At 45.5% G+C, this 11,869-nt stretch overlaps 1 pseudogene; it reads right to left on the reverse strand.

Moving 5' to 3' along the window:
* Nucleotides 1-8,432: 8,432 nt before the first annotated feature.
* LOC103090224 (lysine-specific demethylase 4D pseudogene) lies at nt 8,433-10,391 on the reverse strand (annotated as a pseudogene).
* Nucleotides 10,392-11,869: the final 1,478 nt, after the last annotated feature.

Consider the following 11,869-nt stretch of genomic DNA (forward strand, 5'->3'; position numbering starts at 1 on the left):
AACAGAACTCTCCTTTACTGCTGGTGGGAGTGAACAATGGTACAGTCACTTTGGGAGACAATTTGGCAGTTGTTTTTTGTTTGTTTCTTTTGTTTTTATAAAACTAAACGAAGAATCATCACACAACTCAGCAATTTCACTCCGAGATATTTATCCAAATGAACTGAAAAGCCTGACAAGACAGAAGACAAGACTTCTCTGGATCCCCAAAGGTTACAGAAATGTCTCACTCTTCCTATTAAACCTGGAACTACTATGAAGGGAGACACTGCAGAGGTTTCTCCCCTAAGAGTCAATAGGGAACCCCCTCAAAATTTGCCCCACTTCCTCTCCTGGCTTCCGTAAGTCTCAGCAAAGCCTACCCACGAAGACATTTAGCCTGAGAATTAAGATACTATATCCTAAAGAAGCTGGGAGAATTATCCAGCATGTACTTGAAGAAATTGTGAGAGTCCCCTTAGGACTGGATTTTGAGGGTGCTTCATCAAGGGGGCTAGAATATAAAACAGGATAAGAGAGAGTTTATTGGTCTGGGAGCACCTTCTCAGGATACAGGATATAACACTCTGGGAGGATATTAGAAGATTAGAACATTTGTTGCTTGGAGGCTCCTACAAGCCTGGAAATAGCAATGGCCCATGCTTAGTAACAATGAAATGCATGAATTGCGCTGTAAGGTGGGACAGGACAGGATTAAAAGGCAGAAGGGGCTTCCCTGGTGGCGCAGTGGTTGAGAGTCCACCTGCCGATGCAGGGGACACGGGTTCATGCCCCAGTCAGGGAAAATCCCACATGCCGCGGAGTGGCTGGGCTCGTGAGCCATGGCCGCTGAGCCTGCGAGTCCGGAGCCTGTGCTGCTCAACGGGAGAGGCCACAACGGTGAGAGGCTCGAGTACCGCAAAAAAAAAAGGCAAAAGGGCATTTGTATCGTGGAGTGGATATATTATGAGGTCAGAAGGTCAACCATAGCATTGTGTTTGTCAATAAAGAGAATACACTATTCACCAAGGTTATCACAAATGTGCTGGTGAGAGGGATCTAGCATCAGAAAGAAGTTCAGTGGTAGCTATCCTCTCCAGGATTGGGATGATGATACAAGTGTTTACAAAGCTTGGCTACTGATATCACTCAGATGATAGGGCATTTAACTGCCAGATGCCAGCAGACTGCATTTTTGTAATGACTAGCAAGGATTGAGCAGGAACCAAGATGGCTTGGCCCACATGGAATTGCAGAGATGGTTAGTAAAATGAATAGGACCCCCAGGGGCAGAATAGATACAAGAGAAGCCAAGAATACTGCTTTAAGATATAATCAAAAGAAATCAAGAGAGTGTGATCAGGAGGCAGAGGGTTGTTTTCTCCAATTAATGTAATGATCCTTTTTTCCAGTTCCCAGGACTGAGACAATTTTCAGACTTAGAACTCCTTGATTGATGAGGTGACCACATCCCTAGGTGTAAGTTCCCTGTGACACCATGACACAGTATTATATACTGTAATGATTACACAGTCCTAATCCAAAGGGACCTATGGCTAATAGCTCAAGTGACTGTTCATTAGGAAAATGGGAAGATGCATACATTTAGATTTCACACAGGGTATGAGATTTAATTGATACCTGGAGACCTGAAGCGTAACCCTCACCTCATGTTAGACTGGGAACTAATGAGAATCAGGTAAGAAATGCAGCTCTGGAAAATCCCAGAGTATAGTGAGTCTGTTGGGTCTGTAGACCCACCTAGTGGTCATTCTCAGGGTAACTGAATATGCACTGGAAACACAGAAGACCTCACTCACAAGTCTGGCAGTTGACGCTCTCTGAGTTACCTCAGCTGGGGCTGTTGCCCAGAATATCTTCATATAACCTCTTCATGTAGTTGCTTGGGGGCTTCCTCACAGCATAGTAGTTTGCTTCCTAGAGCGAGGATCCCATTACTGTCAGACGCAAGTTATTCTACCTTTTGTGCAACACAGAGTATCTTATCTGTTATTGCCACAACCCTACCCATGTTCAAAGGGACGGAACACTTTCAACAGGGAGCAGTATTGAAGTTACATTGTAGGAAGAGAATGAGGGATGGGATATATTGTTGAGTCTATTTGGGGGTAAGGAGGGGAGGAATAAAACCCGCTATATCTGCTCTTCCTAATAAGCTGATCTCAGGGATCTGCATCCAGAGAGTGAGGGCCCTGGATATAGTGGATTCAATGAGATAGCTCCACACTTCAAGCTCCAGATTTCTATTAAATGCATCTCTAGTTCTCTGGATGATTGGCACAGTAAATATTTTTTCTGTTGTGGGGCCCTTCAAGGACAACTGGACAATTACTCTGAATACAACATAGTAAAAGAGTGTTGACAGAGATATGCACAATACTGAATGGGAGGGATGTTCATCTCCTCATAGAGCACCAAAGACTCTGTGATTTTAGGACTCCGTGATTTTAGGACTGAGTGGTTAGGAAGGTCAGTACCTCTCCGCTGCAGGAAGCCCCTTCTGATGTCTCCGTATTTCACTGGAAGTCTTATTAATATGGGCCTTGTGGACTTCTGTCCATGGGAGTATTTCTGAGTAGAGGGTGGCATATCCTGCCTTTCATAGACAGATGTTAAAAACCCACAGCTGACTCGTCCACTGGACCTTACCAGTAAGTGTGGCCCAAAGAGACTGAAACTTGCCCCCACTCTCAGACAGAAATTGTTCTATTCTCACAGTCCCTGTGCCTCCCATACTCTGAAGGGACAGTCGGCCTAGTTCTTGTGACCTCCCACTCTTCCGGATTGTGGAAGTTTCTGATGCTGGCTTTGAGACATGGCATCTCTTTGCTAAAATCTAGTGTCTATATTACCATTCTGCTGTGAAGGAACAGGCCCTGTCCTTGCCACAGGCTTCTGACTGTCTTCTTATACGCACCTCTCCTCTGGCCCTACTGAACCACGATGTCTGACAAAATCACTCCGAAATCTTTCTCCTTCTCCTTCAGTCCTCTGTCTGGCCCGGATCTCAGTACAAACGTCTGGAACGTCTCTACCCACATTCCAGGGCTCTGCCCTTGCTCTTCACTTTCATAACAAAAGATGTGTTGATCATCTAAATATCCCAGAGTGAGAAATGGCTGCTGCTTGTTCTTACCTGAGACCCAGCAATAAAGATGTAGGATCAAAGGGAGGAAGTGGCAAAAGACGTTTTCCAGAATGTTCAGTCACGTTCCTGTGATGTGGCCTCATTTCCAGAAGCTGGAGTGAAGGTTCTCCTGTCCTGACTGATTCCACAAACATGTGAGGAGGTCATGCCTAACAGGACAAGGGGTGTTTGGGATTATGTAATAGGAAGAGAGGAAGAGGAAAGCCAAGTCCAGGTAAAGGATCAGAGATGAGACTAGAACAATAAAGACATCAGGAGTAGAGGGACTTAGAGAAAGCAGTGCAAAAGAAGAGATGCATTTGTAGAGAAATTTGCATAAAAGGGTTACTGTGACCCTGCAGGCAGATATAGAGAAAAAGAGGTTCAAACAGTGTCTGGATCAAAGTAAACTGTCCTTACTTTAATTGATGTGCCAACAAATCCAAAAGAAAGATAATCCTTGGGGAATATCAGCAGGGTTGTAGTGAATATGAGATACGGATACAGGAGACAACAGGCAAAACTTCCTGCACATTTCAAAATTATTCTCGGTGGTAGAAAAATCCCATTTCAAGCAGTTGGCATGAAGCTTCTGCTGTTTCTTAACACCCAAAGTGAAAAAGACAGTGGAGAGCACTGTGGCCTGTGGTTAAGAGCACAGGCCCTGAAGCTAAACTGCTGAGTTTGATTCTCAGACCCATTGTTCACTAGCCCTGGTCAACTTGAGATGAGATGCAGCCATGTTCCCATTTGCAAAACAAACTAGGTACCTATCTCAAAGGGGGGTAATTGGATCAGTGCCTTGCAGAAGTTTTAATTACTACTAATATTGAGTACATGAACAAAATGACAACAAGAGAGAGAGGGAGCTCACTCACGAGTAAAGCAAAAATACAGGAATTGAAGGAAAGGTAATAAAAATCGAGCAAGAGAGAGAGAGAAAACCCAAATGTGAGACAGTAGTTGATGAAATAGGGAAAGCATTTAAAAGGTTTTCAAAACTTTAAAATTTGTTATAGAAGAATGATGTAGGAAAACAGACATATCTGTATATAACTCAGAGTGGAGATTTCATCTGTTTTTCACACTCAGCATTCTAAGTCCCACCCCGACTCTCCATATCATGACCCACAATAGTAACAGATCTCAAGTATCTCTACTTGGAGCTCTTCAACCTGGCTTAAAAGACACAGTAGGAAATGGCCAAAGGTCTCAGCTAAGGAACTCACAATCAAGGAGGTGGGCTTTAGTTAGTTGGACCTTCTTTCATTTAGTTCTCAATTTGTAGAGTAGCAGTAAAACGCTTTTTCATGCTCCCACACCTCCTAAAATGAATCCCTAGACTGCTCCACCATGCTCTTGAACCTTGGTGTGGCTTTTAATAAGAGTTTCTCAGAGCCACAGAGGGTCTCAGCTGCCCTTAGAGGTAGATGACATCAGGATCCCTTTAGGCTCCTAGTGGAGCCACAAAGAGATGGGAGACATACTGAAGCTGTGTGAGGACTCGAGGCATAGTAAAGCATGAAGGAGTGAGCTCATGAGTCCTGGGATCCTCTTTTCCCCCAGAGACCTAACTCAGCCCACAACCAGGACTCAACTTCCCTTTTGCTTGATCATGCCATAGCCTGCCAACTGTCTCTGAATACAGCTCCCTTAGATTAGGCAGTTCTGGATCATAGCCCCCATTCTAGCACTGAGAACAAGCTCCCTACTATGACACAGAGCAGAGCTTCTCATAGCTTCTCCCCATTCCTCATCCTTTTGGAGATTTGGCCACTGCAGCATGAGTACAATATTCCTAGGTGGGAATGCCCACAAGCCCCATCCTGGGTTTACATGAAAATAGACATTTAAGAAGCCTCCTGGTGTCAAAGGTTCTAAGTGGGGCTCTTCTCCCACCTGTTCCTTGAAATAAGTAATGAACTCACAGAAACAGGGAAGGAATAAACACAAGAACAAACTGGATGAATTTCCTCCTTTATACAAACCAATTCAGTGAATGATAACAGTAAAAAAAACACATCTGTATGATTCCTTTGAATCCTGTATGATTCAAAGCCATTGTATGAAATCTTCCATCAATAATCACCCCTGCTTAGCCTATCACTTACCTGAAACCAGCTTCTCACAATTAAAAAAAAAAAAAGAAAAAGCAGATAAAAGAGAAAAAAATTTCCCAATTTCATTTTTCCTTGAAAATCATGGCCTCTTTTTCTTGTTATTTTACTCCAGAGACAAGATCCCCTCAAAGATTAAAGTCTTTCAGAAGGGTGGGAATATCTGACTTTCTTCTCTCCCCTTCTCATTTGCATGTGTGCCTATAAGCTCACACACTCACACTCAGAGGTTTTCAAAAATATACAGAAATTGCTGTGATATGTGAAATACACTTGAAAACATCATCTAATCCCTAGATTTGCTTCTGAATTTTTCCCAAGAAGGATATCAACACTGCAACTGATATCACACCATGTGGATCTTTTCTTTCTCTTCCCCTCAATCCTTCTTTCAATATATATAAAAGCAATCTTACCAGTCAATCCCAGTAAATTTTGTTGGCTAATTTTCTTAATAAAATTTTCTCCAATGGAACACAAAATTTTAAAAAAAAAGTATACTAAAATATTAACAAAATCATTAGTAAAAGCTAGTTATGTATTCTGGGTTAAAATAGTTTATTTTTCTTATTTTGTACTTTACAAATTTTTTGCAAATAGCAAAAATATGAGTGCAAGATTGTATTAGAAGAGGAGACGTAGTTGGTTATCCCTATGGTACCCACAGACATTTGAATGAACTATAATGAAGCCTCTTTCATTAATAGGGGCAAACTCAGAACCTGCCAAAGAGGGGAGGGGAGTCTCCAGGTGCAGAGGCCCGTTCTCACTCCAATTCCACTTCTTTGAAGGTTTTCTGGATAACCCCCATTACCATCAAGGTGACCACAGGTGGGTCTGTTCCACATAATATGGTCCTGGTCTAATTTTTATTCAAGCAAGGGGCAGAGATGAGGTTGGAACTTTGATTAAAGGCTTAATTCAAACTACAGGGAAAGACAAAGTAACAGTAACCAGAAGCAAGGTAATTTTGTTTTATACAACTCACTTTTCTCACCTTCTAGTTGATGCTTCATCTCAAGGAGCCCGTTGCCTGATTTTGTCTGCCCCCAACACCAGGAACTGATTCTCTGTATCCCTGCCCACTGTCCACATTCAGGAAGGGGAGGAGACGAGAGAGGGCAAAAGAAGCTGCCCTTCCCAGCTGTGCTTTGTTTCCTTTATAAGAAGGGATCCTAGTCAGATTTGATGTTAATTATCAAGACTGACTTAGCCTAGTAGGTGCATCAGAACCACCTGCAGGGCTTGTCAAACCACAGCTTGCTAGGCTTCAACCACAAAGATTCTTCACTCAGTAGATCTGAGGTGGAGCCACAGAGTTTGCACATCTAACAAATTATGCGATGCTGCTGTTGGTGCTGGACCATAGTTTTAGAATCTCTGACTGAGCCCATAATTGTTATTTTGTACTTTACAAATTTTTTGCAAGTAGCAAAAATATGAGTGCAAGATTGTATTAGAAGAGGAGACGTAGTTGGTTATCCCTATGGTACCCACAGACATTTGAATGAACTATAATGAAGCCTCTTTCATTAATAGGAGCAAACTCAGAACCTGCCAAAGAGGGGAGGGGAGTCTCCAGGTGCAGAGGCCCGTTCTCACTCCAATTCCACTTCTTTGAAGGTTTTCTGGATAACCCCCATTACCATCAAGGTGACCACAGGTGGGTCTGTTCCACATAATATGGTCCTGGTCTAATTTTTATTCAAGCAAGGGGCAGAGATGAGGTTGGAACTTTGATTAAAGGCTTAATTCAAACTACAGGGAAAGACAAAGTAACAGTAACCAGAAGCAAGGTAATTTTGTTTTATACAACTCACTTTTCTCACCTTCTAGTTGATGCTTCATCTCAAGGAGCCCGTTGCCTGATTTTGTCTGCCCCCAACACCAGGAACTGATTCTCTGTATCCCTGCCCACTGTCCACATTCAGGAAGGGGAGGAGACGAGAGAGGGCAAAAGAAGCTGCCCTTCCCAGCTGTGCTTTGTTTCCTTTATAAGAAGGGATCCTAGTCAGATTTGATGTTAATTATCAAGACTGACTTAGCCTAGTAGGTGCATCAGAACCACCTGCAGGGCTTGTCAAACCACAGCTTGCTAGGCTTCAACCACAAAGATTCTTCACTCAGTAGATCTGAGGTGGAGCCACAGAGTTTGCACATCTAACAAATTATGCGATGCTGCTGTTGGTGCTGGACCATAGTTTTAGAATCTCTGACTGAGCCCATAAAAGCCCATTAAAGATGATTCTTTTAGAGACTTCCCTGGTGGCACAGTGGTTAAGAATCCACCTGCCAATGCAGAGGACACAGGTTTGAGACCAGGCCCGGGAAGATCCCACATGCCGCGGAGCAACTGAGCCCATGCACCACACCTACTGAACCTGCACTCTACAGCTCGCGAGCCACAACTAGTAAGCCCACGTGCCACAACTACCGAATCCTGTGTGCCTAGAGCTCATGCTCTGCAACAAGAGAAGCCACGGCAATAAGCCCACGCACCACAGTGAAGAGTAGCCCCCCCGCTCGCCACAACTATACAATGCCCGCGCGCAGCAACAGAGACCCAATGCAACCAAAAATAAATACATTTATTTTAAAAGAAAAAGGTATTTTTAGGCTGTACGAAGATGGGCAATTAAAAGAAAAAATCTTACTGGAAAGCATAAGGCTGGAAGCACACTGTGAACTTGCTACTGTAGCTTTTGATGGTCTGTGGTGAAGAGAAAGAAGTGGTGGAAAATGCAGGCTCTTTTGCCCCTACAGCTACAGCGCCTTGGGAGGGGTGCAAGATGGCCACTATGTAGTGTCCTTAGATCGCAGGGCCCAGAAGATCAAGCAACAAGGTGAACGGCTGGTGTCCAGGGGCCCAGGCAGCCCCACATCTGGACCATTCCCTGCCATCAGAAGCAAGCAGTGTCCATAGCATCCAAGCCAAGGCAGAAGCCAAAGGCCCATCGAAGTTCAGTAGCGGGATGAGAATACCTGAGAGGGACAACATTCTATGGCAGCTGTCCTCGTGGGAAGGTCCCCTTTGGAGGCTGCTAGGAGCCCTGGTTGTCATGGTATGAGAAGGCATCTGGCAGCTTGAGAAATGTGTCATTTCTAGGAGATAAAGCATCTCCACTGAGGACAGGCCCAGCCCACATTGTTGCTTGGCTGGGAGCTTCTGTGGTTTCTGGGCTGGAGGGTCAGATAAAGTCACATTTAGCAAATTCTTCAGCAGTCATGGGCTCACAGATTGAATACCACGCATTGGTGAGGAATTCCTCGCAGGACTCAAGAGATGCGGGTACCTCCAGCTGTGGCCACATGGGATCACAGTCAAGGGTGTGCGGGAGACTGGTCTCTGCGGCTGGGACCAGACTCTTAGAGGCATAAGCGTGGTCCACACTTAAACCCTCACAGAAGCTCAAGGGGGCCCTGCAGTTCCCAGCATCGTCCCTGGGAAACACTCTGACAGTCCCAGGGACGTAGGGAGGAATCAAAGGGAGGCTGTCAAGGACACTGGATGTAATACCCTCCAGAGATGGCAGGCAGGGGTCAGGGTGCATCGGATTTTCGGGATCCAACGGAGGACCCAAGGGTTGAAGATCAGGGGCCCAACAGCACCCGGAAGGCATAGAAGGATGCTGCAGCCATGGGCTCAGCAATGCAGGGTTGTCCATCAAGGGATCGCCAGCAAACGGGAGCTGAGCTTCGAAGTCCACAGATGGGTGCGTTGTGTCTGAGAGGCGCCTCTTAGTCCGGGCCCGGACAGTCGGATCCTGAGTCCCCTCTTCCCGAGGACGACGACGAGGGCCGTATGGGCCAGGTAGGTTGAGATCCGCAGCAGATGGACCTGCGGTCAGCGGTGGAGTCAGGCCGGGCTCCACGGAGCTGTAGGCAGCCGCAGCCCCGAACTGGGCAGCAGAGCAAGAATCCCGGGCCGGCGAGGGGGGCAGGGACGCAGGATCCACAGGGGCTCGACAGCGGGTCCCATGGCAGGCGGCCACGGGCGGACGGCGGTGCAAGGCGCTGCGGGTCGGACAGTGCCTCCGGCGGAGCGCGGGTCCCACAGGCGCGCGGACCTCCCTCCAGGCGTTCAGGAACTGGCTGCTGGGCTCCGTGGGCTGCGTGTGGTCCACCACGGTCCGGTCCTGCCCGCGTTTCCACAGCTCGTAGCGCTCCGGTTGCAGGATGCGCACGAAGGCGTCCATGGAGAAGGCGACCCGGGCCTCCCCGCAGCTGCACTGCGACGCCACTTTGCCATAATCGATCCAGCGCGGGGAGGCGAAATTGATGGCTTCCGCGCAGTTGAAACCGTGGTTGAAGCCAGAGTGGTAGCCATAGGGAAACGTCACTATGAACTCTCCAGCCTCCTGAGTGACCCGACCGAAGGGGATGCCGTTGTCCTTGAGGACCGTGGGCGAGATGAGAGCCACCTTGTGCCGCAGGAAGGCCTCACAGCCCCGCGAGCTGCCCGGGAAAAGCTCCGTGGCCAGGCGTTCCAGGCGCCGGCCGTGCTCCGGGGGCACCGCGTACCAAGTCTTGGGCTCCCCGAAGTGCAGGTAGTTGATGCTGTAAAGGTCCATGTCCTCCGTGTGCCAGGCGAAGGTGGTCTTCCACATGCCGAAGTAGAGGTAGGGGGTGTTGACGCCCTCGATGACCACTCCGCACTCCTGTTCCAGCAGGTCCTGAATGGTTCCCAGGTGTCCAAGGTTCCACTGCTTCGTGTTTTCATCGAATAAGGAGCCACTGATGTCTGCACCGTATACTGGTGAACCATAGGGGCGTGTTTTCCAATATTGTCGCTCCAGGTCCTCAAAATCAGAGTAGAATGGAGCCTGGTGTTTTTCACTGTTTGCTAAGCGACGATACTCGCTCACAGTCATGGCTTTCTTCTTTTTGTGGTGCTGAGTAAACACACCTGCCTGCCCAGAAATCACCTGCTGGAGGGGAGCGGCTATTAAGATGTCATCGATGTCATCATAGGTCTCTCTGGCTTTCCAGTTCTTCGGTGGAATTATCTTAGCCAGGCCTGCTCGGTGTGCACCTTGGGATTCCATGTAAGCAATGTATTTATCGAAATCATTAAACTCTTCTTTGGTTGGACGAAATACCATTATGCTACAACTTGGGTTCTGGGCCCAGTTGGACTTAGACTTCATAGCAGACTTCATAGCTTTCGTTAATAAGCAAGAAACTCCCAAGTTTTTACTTATGCTCTGGATACGTGAGGATGCTGGAAAACACTAATTTTTCAAAAATGGGTTGTAGTGTAGCAGCAGGAACCCCCAGCAGACTTTAATGCAATGAGGTGATAATATTTCTTAGGCTTGCTGATTCTGCAGGGGACTCCACGCTGGGCAGAAGCCTTGCTCAGGACTGATGCTGGCTGAGCCTGCAAGTCTGTGATGTCCTTGGTTGACACTTGGCTCTGGTCTCTTGAGGTCTAGTAAATCACCACCCAGCCCTGGGTGGGTATCCCAAAGGTAGTGTCTTCAGGGAAGTATTGGAAACAAAAGCTAAGAAAAAATACAATAGAGACACGTTGAAAACTAATGTTTTGAGATAGTTACTAGGGAACTACAAATAAAACACCACCATGGAATATAACTGCATATTCAAATAAAAGCTAAAATGTCATAAGATTGACAGTACAGGAAATGGTGTTGTTGTCAACAGTGGAAATTCCTGTACTCTAGTAAGGAGAATGGAAATCATTACATTCACCTTGAAAAACTATTTGGACAGTGTCCACTGAAGTTGAACTTACCCATGTCCTATATATGATTCATGCCTAGGATATGTGTATGTCTGTGCAATGAAAGTCAAGTCCAAGAATTTTCAGAACAACACATTTCAGTAGCCAAACACTGGAAACCACTCAAATGCCAGTCAACATTAGAATGGTTAGTACATTGTAGTATATTCATACAATGGAATACAATACAGCAAGGAAGATAAACAAGAACTACATGAAAATACAAGAATAATTCTATAAACAGAAGAGTAAGCAAAATTATCCATACTCAAAAGAATACCTATTCTATGCTTCCATTTATATAAAGAGAGAAAGGGGGCAACATAATCTACGTTAGAAGTCAGAGTAGTAGTTACCTTTGTGAGACAGAGAGGTTGTGAGTGGGGGTGTGAGGAAGTCTCTAGAATAATGTGAATATTCCATCCTGAAGGCAGGTGCTGCTTACACAGCCATCAGAAAGGCTCACTCTCAGAAATGATCAAGTTATGACGAGTTTTACAAATTTCTGTGAAATAATATTTTAAATGTATTTAAATTATTTAAATAAATTTTAAAATATAGCTTAGGGTGAAAAGCATTAAAGGAGACAGATATCTTTCATCAAACCAAAAGGAAAAGGAAGGGTGATTGAAAATATATGAACTAAACATTCACCTGAAGAAGCTACAAAATAGAAGAGAAAGAAGGGGTCGGAGCAAAAAATAACAAAGAATAAAGACAAAGTTAATGAAAGAAAACACAGACAACACCAAACACTGATGAGCAAAATTATTCTTGGAAGAAATTAATGATAGCAATAAAACATGGGCATAACTGAGCTTAAGAAAGAAGGGGAAAATAAACCACTAGGAATGAAATAGTGCACAAAAGAATCTTTAAAAT

The sequence above is a fragment of the Lipotes vexillifer genome, unplaced genomic scaffold (genome assembly GCF_000442215.2).
Source record: "Lipotes vexillifer unplaced genomic scaffold, Lipotes_vexillifer_v1.1 scaffold2233, whole genome shotgun sequence".
NCBI classification, from domain to species: Eukaryota; Metazoa; Chordata; class Mammalia; order Artiodactyla; family Lipotidae; genus Lipotes; species Lipotes vexillifer.